Raw genomic sequence first — 18394 nt, 5'->3', positions numbered from 1 at the left:
TCAGACATTGGCTTTTTGTCACTGAAACTCCTAATAATGACCTCAGTGCAATCCGCAAATACTACTCATTGGAGACACATAAACACTAAACATACACTGCAAGGGAGCTGGCCAGTTGCCCTGACCCATACAGTGAGAAATGGCCATAGCCCTGGAACAAATAAAGCCACCCAATACAGACCTAGCATTTCCCCACCTAGTAATTGCCTCAGAAATGGCATTGAAATAATGAGATTCAGCTGAGTACCGTGGCTAGTCTGAATGCAACACTTTTGTACCTCAGCAGCTGTGAATGTGCGCACAGGATTTAATGTATGTACAAATATCAATGTATTTGTCATTTGCCTCTGAAGGGTAGGTAGGTTGAAGAGGTTAAATGGTTTTATTTGCTACTGCACATTTACTCTGTTGATCGCCATGCTGTAGTGGAACTGCTATTGTACAGCATCATAGAGGTGCTTATCCTGCAACCTGTGAAAAGCTGGGACAAACCACACTGATTTGAGAACAGATTTCATGTTGCTGACTGTCATTTAAAATTGTTTTTTTCCTTTTTGAAATATAACTAAAATGTGATGTTAGATTAAAGCCATAAATAAATTAGACATTTTTGTTGTTATATCAATAATTTATTTATTTAATCCAGCAGTTCTCAAAAGTCACCAAATAAAACTTCTCAAAGTATTTATACAGTTTTGAAGGCAGCACGAAGATTAAGTAAAATGAAACTCTTCCTTAAATGAGGATGTCAGGGATCAAATCTGAAGGTCAGCCACATCTTTTTTCCTGTGAAGACCAAAACCAAGAAATGTTTTGGTGATGATACAGATTACAGATTCAGGAAGAATGAAGTGTCAAATGATGCACACTAATATAGCACCCTTTAATCTTTGCTAGCTACTACAAATTTTCAGTGTGTTTCTCATTCACACATGCTTATCAAAGTAAATATGTTGCAAAACGCGAGGGCTTGTAGAATAAAATACCCGGCCTCGTGGCAGTTGGTGATACAGTCACAGTCATAGGACAGAAACTTTTTCGTGTTCCTCACTTTAAATTTCTTAAAATTATTTTGAGTTCATGAAGATGAATCATGTTCAACTATTGTTTGAAATACATTATTAATTCCATGTGTTACCTTTTTTTCCAGCTAGTCATATAAAAATGTTGTGATCACATCTTTTCAAACTTTGCTTTTCTGGTTGCCATAGTGACACATCCCTGGTTTCTCTACGAGAAAAACTTAGCAATTCATGTCTATGAACACAAAAAAATTATCAATCTTTTTGTAACTATTTCACTGCCATAAGACTGGCCTTTACACTCACTCACTTTTTGCTTTGAGTCCAGTGTTTTGCCCAGGGCCAGTCTACACCATCCTACCTCCCCATAGGCAGAATAGTGTACTGAAAGAAGAAAATTTCAATACCAAGCACAAAAATTAGCAATTCAGATACAATTCAGCATTACAGTCAATAAAATTAATCATGAAAGAATGCTGATAACACCTCTGGGAACCCCAAATTCAAAAACATAAAATCCCTCAGGGTGACTAAATAAAAGCTCTTGGTCTCAGTAGTGTAAATTCTACTACTTTGCGTTTGAACCATTTCCAGCGAATGTTGACAGATGCAGCTCTGTTTGAGTGCATTTCTGACAGACTTTGGATCGCAGTGGGTTGCCCATGCTGAAATGTGTATTGTTGTAAATCAAACAAGACAGAACTGTGGATTTTGTTTTTCATTTGATTCATTGTGATTAATAAGCCATACACCATGTGGTGCAGTGCTAAACTCAGATAGCAGCTGGTAGAATTCTAGCAAGGTCAGAGAAAAACACTCGAGGACTTCAAATAATTTCCCAGACCGAGGATGAAAATGCAAGTATGATGAGAAACTAACTTCACTGAAGAATTTTGAGTCATGCATTACAATAATTAATAGCATATATATATATATATATATATATATATATATATATATATATATATATATATATATATATATACATAAATTATTCACAATAGTGCCCTTAGAGATACAGTGTATTGCAATCACTGCTGAATTAATTTGTGTCTGGACACCCATATGCCCAAGCCAAAGACTCATTCTCTAATGTTATTCCTTGGCAGTTGTGCCCCCAAGCGGAAATCAAAGAGCAAAATAACTGTGGCATGTCTTTGTGGTCACCAAGCTGCCATAATTTCTCTTAGAAGTTGGCAGTTTTATATTTGTTTGCAGCAAGAACAAGCTTTTAAGAAAGAGAAGAGATTGAGTTTGTTGATCAAGGTTACGGAAAATAGAGAAAGGAAGAGAAAATAAATAAATACAACATTATTTATTAAGGTCTGCTTTACTTGTTCATATTTGTGTATTTTATTTTTATATACTCGTAAAATAAAATGTATTAACTCAATAGAATATATTGAGTGCTACATGCTTAGGATGTAGGATTTATTTACTATAACGATTATAGCATATGTGTGTATATACAGTGGCTTGCAAAAGTATTCGACCCCCTTGAACTTTTCCACATTTTGGCCCATTACAGCCACAAACATGAATCAATTTTATTGGAATTCCACATCAAAGACCAATACAAAGTGGTGTACACGTGAGAAGTGGAACGTTGCTGTGCTTTTTTTTTGGAAGTCGAATTTCCCAGAGGAACCCACCCGAGGGATTAATAAAGTTCTATCTTATCTTATCTTATCTTAAAAATCATACATGATTCCAAACATTTTTTTACAAACAAATAATTGCAAAGTGGGGTGTGCATAATTATTCAGCCCCCTGAGTCAATACTTTTTGCTGCAGTTACAGCTGCCAGTCTTTTAGGGTATGTCTCTACCAGCTTTGCACATCTAGAGACTGAAATTCTTGCCCATTCTTCTTTGCAAACAGCTCCAGCTCAGTCAGATTAGATGGACAGCGTTTGTGAACAGCAGTTTTCAGATCTTGCCACAGATTCTCGATTGGATTTAGATCTGGACTTTGACTGGGCCATTCTAACACATGGATGTTTTGTTTTAAACCATTCCCTCGTTGCCCTGGCTTTATGTTTAGGGTCATTGTCCTGCTGGAAGGTGAACCTCCGCCCCAGTCTCAAGTCTTTTGCAGACTCCAAGAGGTTTTCTTCCAAGATTGCCCTGTATTTGGCTCCATCCATCTTCCCATCAACTCTGACCAGCTTCCCTGTCCCTGCTGAAGAGAAGCACCCCCAGAGCATGATGCTGCCACCACCATATTTGACAGTGGGGATGGTGTGTTCAGAGTGATGTGCAGTGTTAGTTTTCCACCACACATAGCGTTTTGCATTTTGCCCAAAAAGTTCCATTTTGGTCTCATCTGACCAGAGCACCTTTTTCCACATGTTTGCTGTGTCCCCCACATGGCTTGTGGCAAACTGCAAACAGGACTTCTTATGGTTTTCTGTTAACAATGGCTTTCTTCTTGCCACTCTTCCATAAAGGCCAACTTTGTGCAGTGCACGACTAATAGTTGTCCTATGGACAGATTCCCCCACCTGAGCTGTAGATCTCTGCAGCTCGTCCAGAGTCACCATGGGCCTCTGGGCTGCATTTCTGATCAGTGCTCTCCTTGTTCGGCCTGTGAGTTTACCTGGACGGCCTTGTCTTGGTAGGTTTACAGTTGTGCCATACTCCTTCCATTTCTGAATGATCGCTTGAACAGTGCTCCGTGGGATGTTCAAGGCTTGGGAAATCTTTTTGTAGCCTAAGCCTGCTTTAAATTTCTCAATAACTTTATCCCTGACCTGTCTGGTGTGTTCTTTGGACTTCATGGTGTTGTTGCTCCCAACATTCTCTTAGACAACCTCTGAGGCCGTCACAGAGCAGCTGTATTTGTACTGACATTAGATTACACACAGGTGTACTCTATTTAGTCATTAGCACTCATCAGGCAATGTCTATGGGCAACTGACTGCACTCAGACCAAAGGGGGCTGAATAATTACGCACACCCCACTTTGCAGTTATTCATTTGTAAAAAATGTTTGGAATCATGTATGATTTTTGTTCCACTTCTCACGTGTACACCACTTTGTGTTGGTCTTTCACGTGGAATTCCAATAAAATTGATTCATGTTTGTGGCTGTAATGTGACAAAATGTGGGAAAGTTCAAGGGGGCCGAATACTTTTGCAAGCCACTGTATGTCTGCATGTATTCTAGCTCCTCCTTAATGGGTAGGCCAATCTGAACAACATTTTGCATTAACATCATATCATATTTTCTTAAAGATTTATTATAAGTCCTAGTTCTTTTTGATTTTCCTATATATTATTTTCATTTCATCAGCCCCCTGCAAATGTGATGTTTCCTTCCCCATTTGTTGGATCAATGTCTGCTGCCCATACTTAACAGACACCACAATTTGGACCTGCAGCATAATTTTGTTTGAGTTATTGGTAAATATGGAATGAAGAATTTGGAAAAATGCCACAAGCCTGGCAAAAACTGCCTGTAGGGGAGGTTTTTGCCACTACAACTAATTACACCAATAGCACAAAAAGGATAATAGTAATTCTCATAATAATGTCTTCAAATTCTTTACTTCTCTTACTGCAGCTCACTTATTGTATTTTTTAAAAAATAATCAAACTTTGGTTTCTCAAGTACTAAATGGTAGCTACCAGTAGAGTTTGCTACTTTAACTGGACCCTGTGGTTTGATTCTCTGTGCCGGATTATCCTTTATGAAGATCATTAGCAGTCTGTTAAGTCTGTCTTGTGTCATTGTACTCAGTAGCTTTTTATATTTTTGTTTGTTTGTTGCACTTTTAGGAAACTGTGATCTCCTTCAGCAACTGGTGCAAAAAGCAGTGGGACAACCAAATTCGATTCGATTATTGGAGACTGGAGGTGAACTCGAGTTTCTGTAGTTGTTTAGTTCCAGCATCTAGAAGTCTGCTCAAAGCATTCAATTCTGCAGGATATCCTTTGCTTTTAATGTGTCTGGTGTCACGATGTGTCACGGCTTTTTCCAGTGCAATGTTTCCCTGGGGAAAAGTTCTAGCATTTTTCTTATTGACAGATGCGATCAGATTCACTTCCCCAAGTATGTCTCTGTGCCCTGGATGTGAGAAAAAAAATACTCTTCCATAACATCAATAGCGTAGTCCAGTAGTTTTACTGGACTACGCTATTGATGTAAACCTGTTGTAAACCTGTTGTGTGGATCCATTACTACCTCACTGTCTCCCTTGTAGTTGAAGATATTTCCTTTTTGGGGGGAGGGTGTCACAGTGCACTGTTTCAGGAAATCGGGTCTCTGCATCCAACTCCTGCGCCAGATATTTTTCATTTGACTGCATGCTTTCAAATTTGCCGTCAGTGTGATTGTCCAACAGGAATCATTTTGTCACATTCAGCTGTACTACTGCACTAAGTGCACAGTGTCTGCAGAGTCTTACCAGTAATATTTATCTCATTTAAAATGCTATACCATGTTATGATGGCGCATGAATGGTTGCCTTTTGATCTTAGCTGTAATGACTTCAGCTTCAGATCTAGTTTTAGCTTCACAAGCAGCAGTTGGACTTTCATCTTGTGACACTTTTAGCATTGCATCTCATGCTGCCTCTAACTGGGTTTGAGCACATGTGTACCTGACCTTCACGTTTCACAAACTCTGTTTTGAATATGTTTATGTTTACCCCTCATTTGATCTACCGTTATTGTCCTTGACCGCTCGTGTCCATAATGTCAACATCCTGTCCACTAATGTTCCCAGTGACATCATTCGTGCAAGGATGCGTGCAATCGGTTATCTCTGCGAATTCCAGAAAATGCTTTCTAATCTCTGCGCTTCTCCCTCTGTGTTGTAACAAAGTGTACAATCACAGTCATCTGTTCTGTTCTGCTCACAGTAGGAGCACAGTCTAAAAATATGGAGCAGCATTTAGCTGACCGCAGCACTGTGAGAATTTCCTGCTGAATGTGAGATGCTTTGCATTGCTGTCATTTCATTTGGTATGTCCTTGCGTAAATAGTGAATATGTATTTCTTTTGAAGTTACTCTCCATATGTGTCCAGCCATAAAGCTGTCAGATCAGCCTCACTAGTTTAGGCAAACTGTTACTGTTCTTCAAACAACATATGCGCTTATGTGGAATGCCAGTTTTTGCATACACATTACCTCATAAGAGGAAACTACTGCTATGACTCATTCTCAATTCATTGTCTTGGCCTGTTCCCTACTGATTTTGCATCTGCACTATATAGATAAAAGTCCACGGCCACCTACACATTACACCTACAGGAGCTTCTGGCCATGGAAGCCCAACACACGAAGCTCCTGGCACAACGTTTTTTTAGGTTTGGTACTCTGTCGTTCCTGAATAGGTAGGGCTTTGGTGCCTTTTATGAACTATGCGCCTCAGCAACCCCAGTTGGGTAACATTATGTGGTCTGCCACTTTGTGGCTGAGTTGCTATGGTTCCTAAACTCTTTTACTTTTCAGTAATGCAAATTACAGCTGATCATGGAATATTTTAAATGGAAGAATTTGCATCAACTGACTTGACTCCTATGGCCCTTTAGAACAAACCATTCTTTTACAAATGTTTGTAAAGGCAGAGTGCATGGCTAGGCCCTGAACACCTTTATCATCTGATACCTTTGTTTATATACAGTAGTGTACAATAGAAATCTTGTTCAGTCCTTTGTTAAAACCATCTAACTTTGTGTGATTTCTCTCTAGCATCACTTTTTCCCAGTCTTTAACATCATCTTTTGATAGGACTTTATGACACTCTTCCATGATGTCCTTGGGGTATTGTTGTTGGGCATTTGATTCATCAAAATACCCCAAATCTTCACTTTTTATATAAGCAGCCAGATACTTCATATGCTGTATTGTTTTTCATGGCTTGTGAGAGCTTGGAGTGAGTGTTGGTTTGCGATTGGTTGTCCAGAGTAACTGCCACATTCCTCATCAGTATTTTTTTCCTCTCATTTTCCACCTTTGTCCAGAGGCCTCCACAGGCAAAGGAAATCGCCTGACGAGGCTGACCCTGAAATGTGTGAGGAATTAAAAAGCAAGCTGCCTTTTAGTTGCTTGGCATGAACATGTTCTCATGCTCTCTTTAACAGAAACAGGTTTTCGTTGCCCGGGTGGCGCTCTAATGTGCAGTAGATCACAAACCATTGGTTGGTGTGTTAAAGACAGACATGTTGCAACAAAATATTCTAGGTGAGGGTGAAAATTTGACTTGGCTATGATACCAATGTGACAAATATTTTAAAATAAAATGATGGCATTTATAAACCAGTGGATTCAGAGTGTTTTTAGAATATATTAGATGAGAAGATTGCCTGGACCGACTGATGAATACTGGATGAATAGATAGAGAGTGAATTTGTGTGAAGTAAATCTAAGCTGTAAAAAGGAGGCTGAGTAGATAGTAGATAGTAGTAAATTTTGCATATGTTCACAGGTTGAAAGTGTTGTTGAAACACACTTGTGGTCAAATTTAATCTATTTATTTGTCTAGAGCAGTTAGTGTTTAAGTACTTCCTTGAACACATGGATTCAATATTAGCAATAATATTGAACACTTTTTGTTAACCAGTTTGACTTTTGTATGAAATACTTTGTTCTAGGCCTGTTTTTAAATTACGCAGCTCGTATACATCGGCTTATTTTTTTTTCATGACTCATGTCTTTTAGTGACACTGTTAAATGCATGAATAGCGTTAAGATTGCATGCCATGGAAAAACTAGCCAGAGGCGCTGAGCTTCTTTGAGCATTTTTATGTGTTTGACATCAGCAAAGTCTAATAACACAGGCCATCTACATCCTCTGTGAAGTGTATACTATAAGGCCATACACTGTTTGTATCAGATACAGTTTTCACAATGGACAGTTTAACATTTCATAGTCTTATTGTACCAAACAGCTTTGAAGGCTTATTGATGATTGATTTTCCATAATACTCTTAACTAGGCGTGGCTTCTATGATCAAACGTTTTAACTTAACTTCAACTTAATGTCTGTTCGTTTACAGCCAGTGTGAGCTGCAGAGAAAATGAGATTAGACCTTTTGCAGCATGCAATCACTCAGCAGATCGACATGGATTTGGCTGTCAACAATTTACTAAAGTCATGGTGGCAGCTGTAAAGAGATTGAAATCTCTCCCTGCCCTTTGGAATAGTGCAGTGTTAGTGAGGAGTGTATGGGCGGTGGGGGGATAGTGAAATTATTTGAAATAGTGATTACCAGTGTATCCTACTCCCAATCTCCCAATACCACTCCCTCACCTTCAGTTACCATCTCAAAAACAAAGGGATACGATTCGATTCAGTCCTAGATTAGCTTTGTGTGTGCCTGTGTTTATGTGTCCAAGTGTTTGCTGGGATTTTTATGTGTGTCTGTACTGCACAGAGACTGAGGGGTGGCAACATCTTTTACAAGGAGCTCTTGTGTCCGGAAGCCATTGTCTGTATGCCAAGATGACAAGCGAGTAGCCCTGGCAATGGATGGTGCCCTGCAGATGAAAAAAATAAATAAAAACAGAGCCATTGTTTCAGAGGCCATGAGCAGAATATCTGCAGGGGTCTGAGGCCAAACCACTGCTTGTAATAGCTTGTCTATAGGGAAACACATTTGTCACATTTGTCTTGTTGGCAAAATGAAAACCCAAACGGCTCGTTCTACAAGATAAAAGAGCAACTACAGTGGTTGACCACTAAATTGTACAGCCGCCATTAAGAGGTTCATAGGATCGTTTCCTTACATTTTGGAGTTATTTACGTGTATATTTGTTTATTTAAATACTGACTATATTCCAAAAAGTATGCATCCTAAAACCTTTTTTTAAACACAAATTAACAGGTGAGGTCACACTTTTTGCTCATTTTGTTCCGAAGCTTGTCAAACAAGTACGGTATTTCTCTGTATGTTAGCCATGTAACTATGTTTTATGTAAGGCACTGTAGAATGAAGTGTTTGTAATATTTGCATTCTGTCCAATCTTTTTTAAAGGATAGTCACCACCATAAACACAAGAGACAAAAGGACTGCCATGCTGGTCACTGACTGGATCATGAAGCAAATACAAAAAGAAAGACATTCAGTCCTGTTTACACAGTATTAGATCAAACACTATTGTCTCAAAAGATGTAAGAGAAGAATATACAAAGTGACAAAGCTCCTGCAGATTAATGAAAACTAGCGAATAATATTACCCAATATTATTGGGTAATATCTTTGTAAAAATCTGCATTAGAAAAATCTGCAGCATTGGTTGATCAGATGAGTTCAGCTATAGCTGTCTTAGACAGGAGAGTCACCAATTACCTGCTGAACAAGAAAAGAAGGCAGCAGAGATGCAATGATCATATGATCTGTAAACCAGAACTGAGCATCAAGGACAGTGGAGTACACGCTGAACTAGAAACATCAGATAGATGAAGGCCCACAGAGAGACACCAAGAAGAAGGTAACCCCCACCAGAGAGACTAACACAAATCAGAAAAGGTCTTTGACCTTTGTCCAAGAAATGACAGTGGGTATAAGTCAAAGTCGGCAAGACAGAAAATGCTTTCACTCTTAAATTTACTTTAAAAAACTAAAAAAAAAAAAAGTCATTTATTTAAAAAACAACATTGTTGATTTTTTTTCTTCTGGCTGGATTTATTTATAGTACCTCAGTAAATTAAATGAGTCTTAATCCAAAGTATATTCTTTTGACTCTTAAGGTGATAGCAAGAAATAATATTCTTTAATTCTCTTTACGTTCTGTCTTTTTATTCAGCATGAGCTCAACCACACCCAGCAAACTGACAGCTATTGTTAATGGTATTATTGATCAAATTTAGCAGCAGTGGTGCTGAATTGGTTTGTTAAGGCTGACACTTCTTAATGAGTGAAGATAGTTTGAACTTTAACATAAAAAAAAAACGAGTGAGATCATTGTAGCTTTCATTCATGTTAGCAATGTTATCCTGTTTGCAAAAAGAAAAGTAAAAAAAACATAATTGAGCTTTCAATAATATGAATATTTCCAGGTCAAACTGTTTTGTTGTTCATTGCTGAGAAAGTTCTTATTATATTCTGTTAGTGGTGTTGTTTAAATTAGTCTTTCTGTGGGCTGCATTATTTAAAGGTAAAACAAAGAAAATTGATCTTTACCAAAGTCCTAAATGCCAAGAGAGAATACGAACTGACCTGGGACCTGTTGGACTTTCATTTGCCTCTAAAGCATCGAAACACCTGTGCACTGATTCTCCAGAATCAAGTGTTGTATAAGGTTGTGGATGGGAGCATTGACACTGTCACATTTTACATTAAACTTTAAATATTTCCACTATCTGAATAGTTTCAAATGGTAATTTGATAATGAAAATTGGTTCAACAAAAGAATAAACCCACTCATGTACTAGCTTCTGACATCAGCTATTTTTTCTTGATTGAACATTCTGTCTGCTTATGAAACTGAAGGACAGCATCATTGTTCCAAAATGGAAGAAAATAAAAAAAAAGTTTATAAAAAATGCAGTAGAAATCAGTGATAATGTGAAATACAAGAACAAAAAATTGCAGAGGATTATGCGGTCTCATTTGGGCCTCAGTGATAGATTAAGCCCCAGCATTCAAAGGCAATGTGTTCAAGGGTGGAAGTGACTTTGCCAAGACACTGTGAGATAAGAAGCTAACTGTTATTAGTTTAATGGGAATGATAGTCTGCCCAAAGCAGTGTGTGCAAGTGGCATGGGAGCATCATTTTTCTTTGCAGTCTTTCTTGCACTGCACTGAGCCTGAGTAGCGGTGAGAGAGCAGCAGCCTGCCAATTGTTTTGTGGGAAATATAAACCACTGAAGACAAAGTATTGCTCATATGACCACTGGGCTAGGTCTAGGTCCAGATCTAGGTCCAAGTTGCCACAGTATTTATTCTTCATTACTATGATAGGCCAGATAATACCTCTGATATCAGTATGGTCTGTGCTAGTAAGCCCAAAGAAACACTAGCCTTAGAGTTAGTATCCAGGATCCCTTCTTGCTGTATGCTTTTCCACTTAGTACATCTGTGGGAGCAATTGTGTCAAAGCTACTATAACAAGGTTCAGAAATGTGTTCAGCAATGATTATGGGTGCTGAGCTGTTCATTAGTTGACTTATCAATGTGAATATGTCATCATTTTTATGACCATTACATATTCCTTTGGTGTACTGCTGTCATCTCAAACAGATTTCATGATCTTGATGGCTGTCATTTTCATGTTGGATTGAAACTCTTGCAACATTATGAGTTTCAATTATTTGTTATGAACATAGTTCTATATCTGAGGATGTCATGCTACAAAACCAAAGCAATCACTCCCTAAACCACACGCAGTCCCAGAACAATATCCTTTACATTGTTAAAGCTTGTTAATAGTGTGCATTACCGCTAAATTATGATTTTGTATTTCTGTAGGTTGCGCATTTGCGAGGGTAAAACTAGATGTCAGTAATGCCAAATCCAATTCTTTGCATATTTGGTTGCTGCCTGCAAGCCCATATTACAATGCTTATTCAGGACCTTGGCAATTCAAAGCCCATTGAGGGACTTTTCCCTTCCAACCTCACTGCTTTCCATTTTCACTGCACCAGCCATTTTACATAGCAGTACAATAACACAAGTCAGGGCAAATGAGTGTGAGTGTGAGACTGAGAGACAATGAGTGAGTCGATGTATGTACCTATTATTTATGTGTGAGGACGTTTGAGTGACAGTGGGGAGTGTGTTGCCATTTGTAAGGATTAGAAGAATAGTGAGTAAAGAGATGGATTTTAGGTAAGTGCCGCAAAAAGAAAGAAAGAAAAACAGGGCAAGAAAGAAATATTTATGCTTCTTTACTTTGACCAACTTAACAGCCAACAAAGTTTGATGGAAAACAGAGAAGGAAAGTTTATAGGTTTGTAAGTCCTGTTTACTTTGTTTCAAGAGGTTTTTCTTGCTGTTGAGTTTTGCTGTGCTGTGTCTGGGTTCTGGTTTTTTTTAGCTTTATATTGTTGTTGTTTCTTTTCTGGAAAAGAAATCGATATTACTTTGGAGCAAGTAAGTGTTATGAGATGTCAAATTTGGTCCCAGCCAGGACCAATGCTTGCCTAACATATCCCCCCCAAAGAGTTTCTGGCTGCTGCATTTTGTGGCACACAGCAAATGTGCAAAGGGTTTCTGCCCAAACCACAGATTCCTGCTATACCCAAGTATTTTTTGCACGGTTGTAAAGTTTTAAAAATAGAAAACAACCAGCAAATGCAGATTTGTAACACAAAGGAAAATAAGCAATACTCCTAAAGATCTTTAAAAAATAAAAACTCCATCTTTCTAACTATTTTTGTATTTCACGGGCGTATCATATACTAATGTGCTATAAAATAAAGCCACTTTGTGAGACTGCTGTTGTATGAATAAATAAACCCAGCTTGTTCCCAAAGTCAAGAGTGCTGCAGCACATTTAAAAACCAGAAAATTCCCTTGGGACCCACCCAATATTACATCTTCACTCGAATCAAAATACAAGATAAAGCACTGCATTTCCTTGAAAATTTCATTTTTTAAAAACATGATCAATTGCTAATACTACTCAGTCAAGCGTTGAGGCCAATGTGTGACCCACCTGCCAACCCAATATCACGACAAAGTGTGTAACAACAGAAACGCCCGTCCACCGTGTCAATTTCACACTTTGGTCTCCAAAACATTGCAGTAAAGGGAGCTATTTTACATGAAAATAATCACAGGAAAGCATTTAGCAGACATTACTGTCACATTTACATGTAAATACATATTAGCCCCCTAGCTTAATCGATTCTGACAATTAAGGACCCGGAAATATCCTTAGTACGTTTTTTGCTCACCACCGACTTCGTGTCTTAAAATATATTATCTCGCCCTGCTGGTAATGCAACTTCTTCACGCATCTCCATTTCAGATTTTGGAGAGGCAAAGCGTGAAATGGACACAGCGGACCAACATGTCTATTGCACGTTTTGCTCTGATATTAAGTTGACCTGCCACTGCAGTAAATGAGGACCATGAGTAATATAACAAACTAACCTCCTATTATCAGTTTTAATTTACAAACCAACCCTCACAGTCTCTTCCGTTTATCCCAGTCTCTGGGTAGAGGGAAGCTGGAGTCTATCCCAGCTACCATAGGGCAGGAGGTGGGATACACCCTGGACAGATGGCCAGTCTGTCGCACAGCCAACAGTAAATAAACAAATATATTTAGATAAATGTATAACTGTACGAAGTTGTAATTTCAACCTGAGTTTTTGTTATTATTCCTGCAGTACCTTGGCAGCCCACCAGGTGAATACACATGTAAATACACAAATCAGCCACAACTTTAAAAACCACCATGGGCGTCCCATGGCTGGCAGGGAAAGCTGGCAGTGGATCATTTTGATCCTGTGGGTTACAAAGTGAGAGTCTGGAGTCTAGATCAATACCATGGGCTCTTTGTCCTGTTTCTTGAGTCTTTTTTGAACAGCTCTTAGCAGGGCAGAGAGGATGGAGACGAAGTAGAGAAGAATGAGGTCTACGAACTTCGCCTCTCTCCTCCCGCCTATGAGGTGCATCATGTCACAGTCAAATGTTCCCTTTTGGAATCTAATTTTCTCTGAGTTTTATTCATCTAATAACACAGTGAGCATGTTTGACTAGTACTGCAAATCTGAGTATAATCGTGCATTTACTTATTAATTTTATTTTACTCATATCGATCAGCTGATGAGTAATATATATTGATGAAACATGTCAAGCACCAGTACACAAAACGTATTACAATTGTTTATTTTTAACTTTATATCTATAGGGAAATATACACAGCAAATTCAAAAGTGTTAAATTTTTTGGTGTTAATAGTCTCCTTGCAAAAGTAGAGTTAATTTTACTCTAAGCAGAGTCACATTCTTTTAATGTAACTCTGAGGTGTAAAATGATAGTAGTTAAAATCGAGTGTTAAAAATGAGTGTTTCTCTGTCAAATCTGGAGGTGTTAAAATGGAAACATTAACTCTTGACCTCTTAACTCTGAACTCCTACAGGGGCTATGACACCAACAGAGTAAATTCACAGACTCCGCCCCCAGCACGGCTCCAATCGAAGCTGAAGTGAAGCCGTTTCAGAACATTTTGCTCTACATATTTGAGTTGTTTGCCATGCTTGGTAAGTCATTTTTTCAAAGATTGTTTCAATTGTTATTAGCTTTTACTTCTGTGGCTCTTTGAAGTTGAGACAAAGCTGTGTGAAAGGCATTAGCCATGTTGCTCGCTGATAGCATAATATTCTGTTTTAGCTAGCTGAAAGGTATTGTTTGCGGGCAAATACCACAGCCTTGAAAAAAAGCTTGCATGTGAATTTTCAGTCAAACTTTTGGTCAAATACACCTAAAACAATGTGTAGAATGTGAAATGTTGGTGTAATGGTGCTGCTTGAAGCCTGAAAACGATCGCCCATAAAAAAACAACAACGAGCAAACAGCAGTAGCAGACGTCCTGACTGGATTCCACGGTAGCATTTAGATCCCTCCAGAGTTTTGTGCACACGGTTTAGGTAAAAATTAAAAGGGTTGAGGTTTTACATTTAGTTCAGTATTACCTGTTGCCTGTGTCTTTGACTTTTGGGAAAATACTTTACACAAGTAATGGCTCAAAGAGGATTCCTTTTTTTTTTTTTTTTTTTTACTGTGCTGCAATTGTTTACTGGATTATTTGTGCCATTAATTAGTGTCAACTAATTTTTATTCAATCTCCACACAGGATATGCTTGTGAAGATGGAATATGGGGGAGAGCAGAAGTGCGTTGAAGTTCCACAAAGGGATGAATGAAGGACATGCATATTGTATTGAAGAAATAAGTGATGAGAATGCTGTTATTTGCATTTACCATGTCAGACCTTTTGATAAACAAAATTCTAATGAAAGTGAGAACATGTATACTGTTACATCTTTCAGAAAATGTTTTGAAATTGGGGTGCACAGTTCAGAATAAATGTTTTTCAAAAACCATTGCATCTTTTTAGTAAATGTTTATTTCCAAAAGAAATTTCTAGAAGTTCAGAACAGTAAAATTCCTGCTTTTTAGAATGAATTAGAAGATAACTCTTACGTAGTTAAACTAAAATACTCTTTGAGAGTTAATATATAAACTCTTAACACCAAGTGTTAAATTATCAACTCCAGACAGATTTGGTGTTTAACACTAAATCAGAGTTAACGTACCAACTCTCCAAAAAGAGTTAAATTAACACTCTCTGGTGTGGACCCATATAGACACTTTAATAGTGTTGAAATCAAATCCGACAGTGTTAATTTGGACATGCTGGATTTGCTGTGTACTGTCAGTTCTAGGGTAGTGATCTGGAAAGAAAAAGCCCCTGTCTAACAGAATGGTTTTATAGCCAGGCAGCGTGGAAATAACTCTAAAATACTGGCAAAATTCCTTCTACTCATTGCAAGGGTACCTTGGCCATGCGTGATCTGCTGCTGAAGACATTGACAAGTAGCTGTGGTGCCAGAATGGCTTAAGTTCCTGTGCAGAGTTGCTTTAGGCATGCAAAAGTGACAGATTTCAAGACTGCTGGACAAATATTTTGTGTGACTTTGTCATAGTGTAAGCAGATAATATAGGGTACATTATAGTTTTTGAAATCGAAGTTAAAATCTAAGTCCTAAAACTCTTCAAAATAGGAATAACTTCATTTTATAGCTTACTTTAAAGACCTTTTGCAGTTAATGTACACAGACGTAAACACCATCAAAATCATATTTCAGTTACAAAATATTCTATTTTTTACTGTAATTACACCTCAGCTAATCACAAAAAAAATAAGTTAGTGCCTTCCTAGTATGTTCATCAGTGATACGAAACCAACCAAATCATTTAACACCAGCATCCAGTACTCAAAGATAACAGGTAGTTCAAGAGATCGTTTGTAAGAATGGAACATGATTTTCTGTGATACAGAAATTAATTAATCTATTTGGTCTCATTTATTTGCCAAGACTCATTATGGCAGAACAGAATCCCAGCAATGATAGACGCTGGTGCTGGTGAAGATGGGGACTTGGATGGGTTCTGATTGAGCAGGGTGAGGCAGAGATGGGGAGGAGGTGGCTGTACAAATGACAGACTGGAAGACAGAAGAGCACTGAGATTTAAAGCACATGGGTTGGAGCTGATTGGCTCACTGAAGGTGGGCAAGAGAATGATTGGTCTTGAGTAATGATGTCAGCATTGACTTTGACAGCGTGGGAAGTGCAGTAAAGAATAGACTAGCAGGTGGACATCAAGGAAGTGGCTAAATGGGTGGTTACAGATCTTCTATACTGAACGCATGAATAAGTTTCATCATGAGCACAAAATTGAGAAAAACTAGAAAATTGAGAAAATTGCTGAAAAATCTAAATTTCAACAATTTATTTTTGCCATGCTAACAAACATGCTAATGTTCAACTTTATGGCCACTCGAGGTTAGACAAGATTAATGTGACTCTATTTCTGAAAATGAATTAAACACTCATAATTGTGTTTGTATTATATGCACATAAATATGTGTGTGTTTTTCCTGAAACAATGTAAAATCCATTGTTTTGGTTTTTGGTTTACATTTAAGACCATTCATTAACTCATGGGCACAGTACTTTGCAAGTTTTCACCAATCAGTGAGTTAAGGTCCTATTGTTTATGACATTGATAAAAGTTTTTAATGATATATATATAATTTTTTAAAATGGGTCATTGGTAAGGGTTACACCTAACAGCAAAGTAAGGATTCATAAATGGAACATGTCATGGCAGACAGTGCAAGCACCATGTAAACTTACAGATGTCTATGGTGAATAAGTCCGATTTTGCAGTCGAACATAGAAACATACCAAATGTTTAAACTGAGATATTTCGTTATTTTGTGAAAATTTTTAGCTCATTTTAAATTTCATGACAGCAATAGAAAAAAAAGTTGACACAGGGCTTACTACTGTAGCATCCCCTCTTTTTGTAATGACACACTCTAAACATCTGGGAACTGAGGAGACCAACTGCTGGAGTTTTGGTAGAGGAATGTTGTCCCAGTCTTCTCTTATATAGGATTCTAGGTGTTCAGCAGTGTGTTTCCTTTTCATATCTTTCATTTCATGTGCAAAATATTTTCAGTTGGTGAATAGCCTGGACTGCAGGCAGACCAGCTAAAGCCATGAAGTTGTAATAGCTGCAGTATGTGGTTTAGCAACGTCTTACTGAATGCAAGACCATCCATGAAAAGTACATCATCTAAAAGGGAGCATAAGTTGCTCTGGATCATGTTAGCATATGTTTTTTTTGTATGATAGATTTCTTATCCTGGATCCTGGACAGTGTTTACAGACAGTGACTTCTGGAAGTGTTCCCCAGTCAAAGCAATGGTTTCCATGTCAGAATCATGCCTGTATTTAATGCAGTGCTACCAGAGGGTCTGAAACCCATGAGTGTCCAGTATTGGGGTTTTTTGGCCTTGTCCTTTGCACACAGCGATTCTCCTGATTTTTTTGATATTGTGTTACTGCAGAGAATGAAATATTCAGAGTCTTAGCAATTTCATTATGAGGAAGGTTACTCTGAAATGGCTCCGCTATTTGTAGATGCAGTTTTTTTTTTTTCCAGATTAATAAGCCTCTGCCCATCTTTCCTTCTGAGAAACTCTCTAAGTTGCTCTTCCTTCCTTCTACCACTTCCTTTTCCAGCCTTTTGTTGCTCTGTCCCACTTTTTTACTCAGAAAGTGTGGCGACATCAAATTCATAAATACCTATTTTTCAGTGACACAGTAAAAAGTCTCAGTTTAAATATCTATTTTTTCTATGTTTTGTTGTGAAAAATGTGATTACAAGAAATCACTGCGTTTTTACACAGCAACCCTTTTTTTGATTGGGGTTGTAATTTTATTTTCCAGTTTTAAATCACCTACCATCTCTAAGTGATTGTCCATAGACTCCGTTTAAAAATCACAGGAGGTAAAATATCAGGTATGTATTAGGGAGCATACTGCACAGACTGCCTCATGGAAGAAGCAGTGTGTTGTGAATGCCTGTGTATGTTTGACTGCAGTACCCGAAGCCCACAGTGCCATCAGGCCTTTAAAAAGGGAACTGCTACTTTCTCATAGACTCCCTTCCTTCCTCGTCTCACGTTCCCTTTTGGTTTCCACTTCTTTCTCAGACACATATGTAATTATATATAACCGTATTTTCCATGACGTTTCGGTGAAGCATTTGCACGTTACAAAGGTGTCGCGGACAAATTAGGTTCGGTTTACCCTCAGAATATATTGCTGCTTTATGTCCCATGTGCCCGTGTGCGTCAACGTTTCTGTGCGCGCCAGAGGAGAGGCTGAAATCTGGA

General features: G+C 38.1%; 1 protein-coding gene and 1 long non-coding RNA gene across 2 annotated transcripts in view; both read left to right on the top strand.

Moving 5' to 3' along the window:
* The window catches only part of LOC146665243 (uncharacterized), a 466438-nt gene that overhangs the window by 227805 nt on the left and 220239 nt on the right, over positions 1–18394 (top strand). The gene's annotated exons all lie outside the window — the stretch shown is intronic.
* Positions 13859–15026, top strand: LOC146665246 (uncharacterized). Its single transcript, XR_014912378.1, has 2 exons — positions 13859–14184; positions 14778–15026. It is a non-coding gene; the product is annotated as an uncharacterized LOC146665246 (long non-coding RNA).

The sequence above is a fragment of the Rhamphochromis longiceps genome, linkage group LG7 (assembly GCF_057381845.1).
Source record: "Rhamphochromis longiceps isolate RC_006_pf linkage group LG7, R_longiceps_female_GT1.1, whole genome shotgun sequence".
Classification (NCBI taxonomy): domain Eukaryota; kingdom Metazoa; phylum Chordata; class Actinopteri; order Cichliformes; family Cichlidae; genus Rhamphochromis; species Rhamphochromis longiceps.
Note: the sequence above shows the minus strand (reverse complement) of the source record. Positions and strands in the feature narration are given on the sequence as shown.